The sequence below is a fragment of the Triticum aestivum genome, chromosome 2A (genome assembly GCF_018294505.1).
Source record: "Triticum aestivum cultivar Chinese Spring chromosome 2A, IWGSC CS RefSeq v2.1, whole genome shotgun sequence".
Classification (NCBI taxonomy): domain Eukaryota; kingdom Viridiplantae; phylum Streptophyta; class Magnoliopsida; order Poales; family Poaceae; genus Triticum; species Triticum aestivum.
This window is the reverse complement of record NC_057797.1, coordinates 31,786,847-31,793,822: the sequence shown is the minus strand read 5'-3', so window position 1 is coordinate 31,793,822 and position 6,976 is coordinate 31,786,847.

Sequence of the window (6,976 nt, the reverse complement as noted above, 5' to 3'; positions counted from 1 at the left end):
CACCAGGCCGACTGCTGGCCGCCGACTGCTCCACCAGGCCGACTGCTGGCTGCCGACTTCTCCACCAGGCCGACTGCTGGCTGCCGACTCCTCCACCAGGCCGACTGCTGGCTGCCGACTCCTCCACCAGGCCGACTGCCCGAAGTCAACTGCAGCCTGATGAGACACCGATGGGACGACCATACCGCGACGTCATCTACAGTGTACCGTGTCCCCTGAGTACTGATTTATAAAGTACCCCAGGGGACAAGCATGACATGCACCATGCCACTAGCCATGCCTACATAGCTTGGCTTGTAAGCTACCAATGTAGCTTACAACCAAAGCCACTACCACCCATGCCAACTCCTATATATATAGGCACACATCCATCCATCAGGGGATGGACTCACTCACGCACACACACAAGCAAGCTAGCTAGCAAGAGAGCTAGCTAGCAAGCCATCCACACACACGCATGAGCATACATATGCTCGCGGCCATGAGCCATGAGCATGGCCGGCCACTAGAGCATGCTACATATATGCATATATGAAATCAGATGCCCGTGGCACTGCTTTCAGATACAGCTTCAGGAGCAACTCTGTACCAGATATACTAGATATACTCAGACATGTAGGAGTAGGGGTGTTATCTCTCCGGAGAGCCCCGAACCTGGGTAAACTAGAGCGTGCTACTCGCATACCCGTCCCTGGATATTCCGGCAGCAGTCTTGCCCTCACACGAAGCCACCTTGTGGCATATGTCGTCTTGCACCCCCCGTGAGAATACCACGACAATATTGGTCGAGCATCCCTTCCCACATCTACATCTCGCAAACTTCAGCTTACCAAAGTTCTTCGTGTTCCGTCTGTCACTCGTAATCTTTTATCTGTTCCTAGACTCACTTATGACAATAATGTTGCCGTTGAATTTCACTCATTATATTTTTTTGTCAAGGATCGAGCAACACATGACGTCTTACTTAGAGGTCGCTATCGCGGTGGGCTATACTCTCTGGATGTGCCTCGCATGTCTTATGTCTTCAGTGATGTCCGTGTCTCATCGTCTCAGTGGCATTCCCGCCTTGGTCACCCAGCTTCTCCGATCGTGCGTCATGTGCTTCATCGACATGAACTCCCCATGGTTTCTAGTAATAAAGAGATAGCAGTTTGTGATGCTTGTCAACAGGGCAAAAGTCATCAACTTTATTTTTCTTCCTCTAGTCGAGTTGTCAACAATCCTTTAGAAATTGTGTTTTCTGATGTATGGGGTCCAGCCCAAACTTCTGTTAGTGGTCACAACTATTATGCCAGTTTCATTGATGCTTATAGTCGTTTTAGATGGCTTTATCTCCTTAAGCGCAAGTCTGATGTGTTTGATATCTTTCTTCAATTTCAGTCACACGTTGAGCACCTTCTCAAGCAGAAAATTATACATGTTCAGTCGGATTGGGGGGAGGGCGAATATCGCAACCTCAATACTTTTTTCGATAAGCTTGGAATTTCTCATCATGTGTCGTGTCCCCATACACATAAGCAAAACGGTGCTGCTGAACGCAAGCACCGTCACGTCGTTGAAACCGGTCTCACCTTGCTAGCACATGCGTCGGTACCCTTCCGTTTTTGGAGTGATGCTTTCTTACAGCTTGTTTTCTTATTAACCGGCTTCCCACACGTGTGCTAAATATGAAAACTCCCGTTGAAGTTCTCTTTAATGAGGTTCCTGACTACAGTTTTCTTAAGGTGTTTGGTTGTGCATGTTGTCCACATCTCCGTCCCTATAATAGTCGTAAACTTGAGTTTCGATCAAAGAAGTGTGTCTTTGTTGGCTATAGTTCAATTCACAAAGGTTACAAGTGTCTTCATGTTCCAACAAACCGAGTGTATATCTCTCGTGATGTTATTTTTGACGAGAACTCTTTTCTGTTTTCTAATCTTCCAACATCTTCTGATATACCACAATCACTTCGTTCAACCCCTATTTCCTCCGGCCAATTTGAAGATATTGCATACTCGCCTCTTTTGTTACCTAACCATGGTGCAGGTATTGGTCGTGGTGCTCGGCTGGAACTCCTAGAGGATACAGATACTACAACGCCATCTTCGGATGGTTCGTCTGGCCACATGCATGGCCCGGCCACACAAAGTACGTCTGGTGCCACACATGATCAATCTTCACGTGATCATGTCCATGCAAAAGGGATGGACTCTCCCGACCCAGCCACACCTGGTGGCTCGTTCACAACTGGCGAACTGGCTAGTCTCGGCGTGCATGAGACAACCACACCGCGTGGGCTCTACTCGCCCCACGCCACGGCCGGGACGCCCATGCCCGGCTCTTCATCGCGCCATGCAACGTCTGGGCTACCCACGACTGGGACTTCTCCTGCTGCAGATTCGACTGGGTCTCTGTCGCCCGGTCTAGTGGACACACCAGCTTCAGCAGATACGCCTATGCATGCGCCACCACCGCCACCTATTCCACCACCGGTCGTTTCTCGACCACATACTCGGAGCCGTAGTGGCATTTTTTGTCCTAAGGAGCGCACTGATGGGATGGTTGCTTGGCTTGCTGTATGTATGGCTCATGCTGTATCTAGTCCAACATCCGAACCACGACATTTTTAGGCTGCTATGAATATTCCACACATGCGAGCTGCGATGGAACAGGAGTATCATGCTCTTCTTCACAACAAAACTTGGCGTCTGGTACATCCTCCTTCCGGTGTCAATATTATTGATTGCAAATGGGTTTTTAAAGTCAAGAAACATTCTGATGGTTCCATTGAACGGTACAAGGCAAGTTTGGTTGCTAAAGGATTTAAACAACGTCATCGACTTGACTACGAGGATACTTTCAGTCCGGTTGTCAAGCCTACTACCATTTGACTTTTATTACCCTTGGCAGTTACTCGTGGTTGGTTTCTTCGTCAGTTGGATGTTCGAAATGCTTTTCTTCATGGTGTATTGGAGGAGGAAGTCTACATGCGCCAGCCACCTGGGTTTGTTGATCCTGATCATCCTCATCACTTATGTCGGTTGGACAAGGCATTGTATGGCCTCAAGCAGGCTCCCTGTGCCTGGCATGCTCGTCTTGCCTCTGCTCTTCAAGCTCTTGGTTTTGTTCCTTCTACAGCTGATACCTCCTGTTCTTACTACAACGCCCTGAGGTTACTATAGACCTTCTGGTTTATGTTGATGACATCATCCGTGTCAGTTCTTCAGTTGTTGCTGCTGATCGCCTACTCTCAGCTCTTAGTTCCGATTTTGCTGTCAAGGATCTCGACAAGCTTCATTATTTTCTCAGTTTGGAAGTCACTCATGCTTCTACCGGACTGTCTCTTACTCAGAAAAAGTATTCATTGGATCTTCTGCATCATGCTGGTATGCTCAAGTGTAAACCTGTGTCTACACCATGTCTGCTACTGAGAGGATTTTAGCTGATACTGGTGTTTAGGGAACGTAGCAGAATTTTAAAATTTTCTACGCATCACCAAGATCAATCTATGGAGTCATCTAGCAACGAGGGAGAGAAGAGTGCATCTACATACCCTTGTAGATCGCGCGCGGAAGCGTTCAAGAGAACGGGGTTGATGGAGTCGTACTCGACGTGATCCAAATCACCGATGACCAAGTGCCAAACGGACGGCACCTCCGCGTTCAACACACGTACGGTTGGGAAGACGTCTCCTCCAACTTGATCTAGTAAGGGGGAAGGAGAGGTTGATGAAGATCCAGCAACACGACGGCGTGGTGGTGGATGCAGCAGGATCCCGGCAGGGCTTCGGCAAGCGCAAGCGGGGAGGAGAGGTGTTACGGAGGGAGAGGGAGGCGCCAAGAGCAAGGGTGCGGCTGCCCTCCCTCCCCCCTCTTTATATAGGGGCCTTGGGGGGGGGGGGGGCGCCGGCCCTAGGGAGACGGATCTCCAAGGGGTCGGCGGCCAAGGGGTGGCTTCCCCCCCCCCCCAAGCCAAGTGCGGACGCCCCTACCCCTAGGGTTTCCCAACCCTAGGCGCAGGGGAGGCCCAAGGGGGGGCGCACCAGACCACTAGGGGCTGGTTCCCCTCCCAATTCAGCCCATGGGGCCCTCCGGGATAGGTGGCCCCACCCGGTGGACCCCCGGGACCCTTTCGGTGGTCCCGATACAATACTGGCGACCCCCGAAACCTTCCCGATGGTCGAAACTAGACTTCCTATATATAAATCTTTACCTCCGGACCATTCCGGAACTCCTCGTGACGTCCGGGATCTCATCCGGGACTCCGAACAACTTTCGGGTTACTGCATACTAATATCTCTACAACCCTAGCGTCACCGAACCTTAAGTGTGTAGACCCTACGGGTTCGGGAGACATGCAGACATGACCGAGATGACTCTCCGGTTAATAACCAACAGCGGGATCTGGATACCCATGTTGGCTCCCACATGCTCCATGATGATCTCATCGGATGAACCACGATGTCGAGGATTCAATCAATCCGTATACAATTCCCTTTGTCAATCGGTACGTTACTTGACCGAGACTCGATCGTCGGTATCCCAATACCTCGTTCAATCTCGTTACCAGCAAGTCACTTTACTCGTGCCGTAATGCATGATCCCGTGATCAACCACTTGGTCACATTGAGCTCATTATGATGATGCATTACCGAGTGGGCCCAGAGATACCTCTCCGTCATACGGAGTGACAAATCCCAGTCTCGATTCGTGCCAACCCAACAGACACTTTCGGAGATACCTGTAGTGTACCTTTATAGTCACCCAGTTATGTTGTGACGTTTGGCACACCTAAGGCACTCCTACGGTATCTGGGAGTTGCACAATCTCATGGTCTAAGGAAATGATACTTGACATTCGGAAAAGCTACAGCAAACGAACTACACGATCTTTGAGCTATGCTTAGGATTGGGTCTTGTCCATCACATCATTCTCCTAATGATGTGATCCTGTTATCAATGACATCCAATGTCCATAGTCAGGAGACCATGACTATCTTTTGATCAACGAGCTAGTCAACTGGAGGCTCACTAGGGACGTGTTGTGGTCTATGTATTCACACATGTATTACGATTTCCGGATAACACAATTATAGCATGAACAATAGACAATTATCATGAACAAAGAAATATAATAATAACCATTTTATTATTGCCTCTAGGGCATATTTCCAACAGTCTCCCACTTGCACTAGAGTCAATAGTCTAGTTACATTATGATGAATCGAACACCCATGCAGTTCTGGTGTTGATCATGTTTTGCTCTAGGGAGAGGTTTAGTCAACGGATCTGCCACATTCAGGTCCGTATGTACTTTACAAATCTCCATGTCTCCATTTTGAACACTTTCATGAATGGAGTTGAAGCGACGCTTGATATGCCTGGTCTTCCTGTGAAACCTGGGCTCCTTGGCAAGGGCAATAGCTCTAGTGTTGTCACAGAAGAGAGTCATCGGGCCCGACGCAATGGGTATGACTCCTAGGTCGGTAATGAACTCCTTGACCCAGACTGCTTCTTGTGCTGCCTCCGAGGCCGCCATGCACTCCGCTTCACATGTAGATCCCGCCACAACGCTTTGCTTGCAACTGCACCAACTTACTGCCCCACCATTCAAAATATACACGTATCCGGTTTGTGACTTAGAGTCATCCAGATCTGTGTCGAAGCTAGCATCGACGTAACCCTTTACGACGAGCTTTTCGTCACCTCCATAAACGAGAAACATATCCTTAGTCCTTTTCTTGACCGCTGTCCAGTGTTCCATGCCGGGATTACTTTGGTACCTTCCTACCAAACTTACGGCAAGGTTTACATCAGGTCTGGTACACAACATAGCATACATGATAGACCCTATGGCCGAGGCATAGGGGACGACACTCATCTTTTCTCTATCTTCTGCCGTGGTCGGGCATTGAACCGTGCTCAATCTCATACCTTGCAACACAGGCAAGAACCCCTTCTTGGACTGATCCATATTGAACTTCTTCAATATCTTGTCAAGGTACGTACTCTGTAAAAGACCAATTAGGCGTCTCGATCTATCTCTATAGACCTTGATGCCTAATATATAAGCAGCTTCTCCAAGATCCTTCATTGAAAAACACTTGTTCAAGTAGGCCTTTATGCTTTCCAAGAATTCTATATCATTTCCCATCAATAGTATTTCATCCACATATAATATGAGAAATGCTACAGAGCTCCCACTCGCTTTCTTGTAAACACAGGCTTCTCCATAAGTCTGCGTAAACCCAAAGGCTTTGATCATCTCATCAAATCGAATGTTCCAACTCTGAGATGCTTGCACCAGCCCATAGATTGAGCGTTGGAGCTTGCACACCTTGTCAGCATTCTTAGGATCGACAAAACCTTCCGGCTGCATAATATACAATTCTTCCTTAAGGAAACCATTAAGGAATGCCGTTTTGACGTCCATTTGCCATATTTCATAATCATAGAATGCGGCAATTGCTAACATGATTCGGACGGACTTCAGCTTCGCTACGGGTGAGAAAGTCTCATCGTAGTCAACCCTTGAACTTGTCGATAACCCTTAGTGACAAGCTGAGCTTTATAGATGGTTACGTTACCATCCGCGTCTGTCTTCTTCTTAAAGATCCATTTATTTTCTATGGCTCGTCGATCATCGGGCAAGTCCGTCAAAGTCCATACTTCGTTTTCATACATGGATCCTATCTCGGATTTCATGGCTTCCAGCCATTTGTCGGAATCTGGGCCCGCCATCGCTTCTTCATAGTTCGAAGGTTCACCGTTGTCTAACAACATGATTTCCAAGACAGGGTTGTCGTACCACTCTGGTGCGGAACATGTCCTTGTGGACCTATGAAATTCAGTAGAAACTTGATCTGAAGTTTCATGATCATCATCATTAACTTCCTCTCTAGTCGGTGCAGGCACCTCAGAAACATTTTCTTGAGCTGCGCCACTTACCGGTTCAAGAGGTAATACCTCATCAAGTTCTACTTTCCTCCCACTTATTTC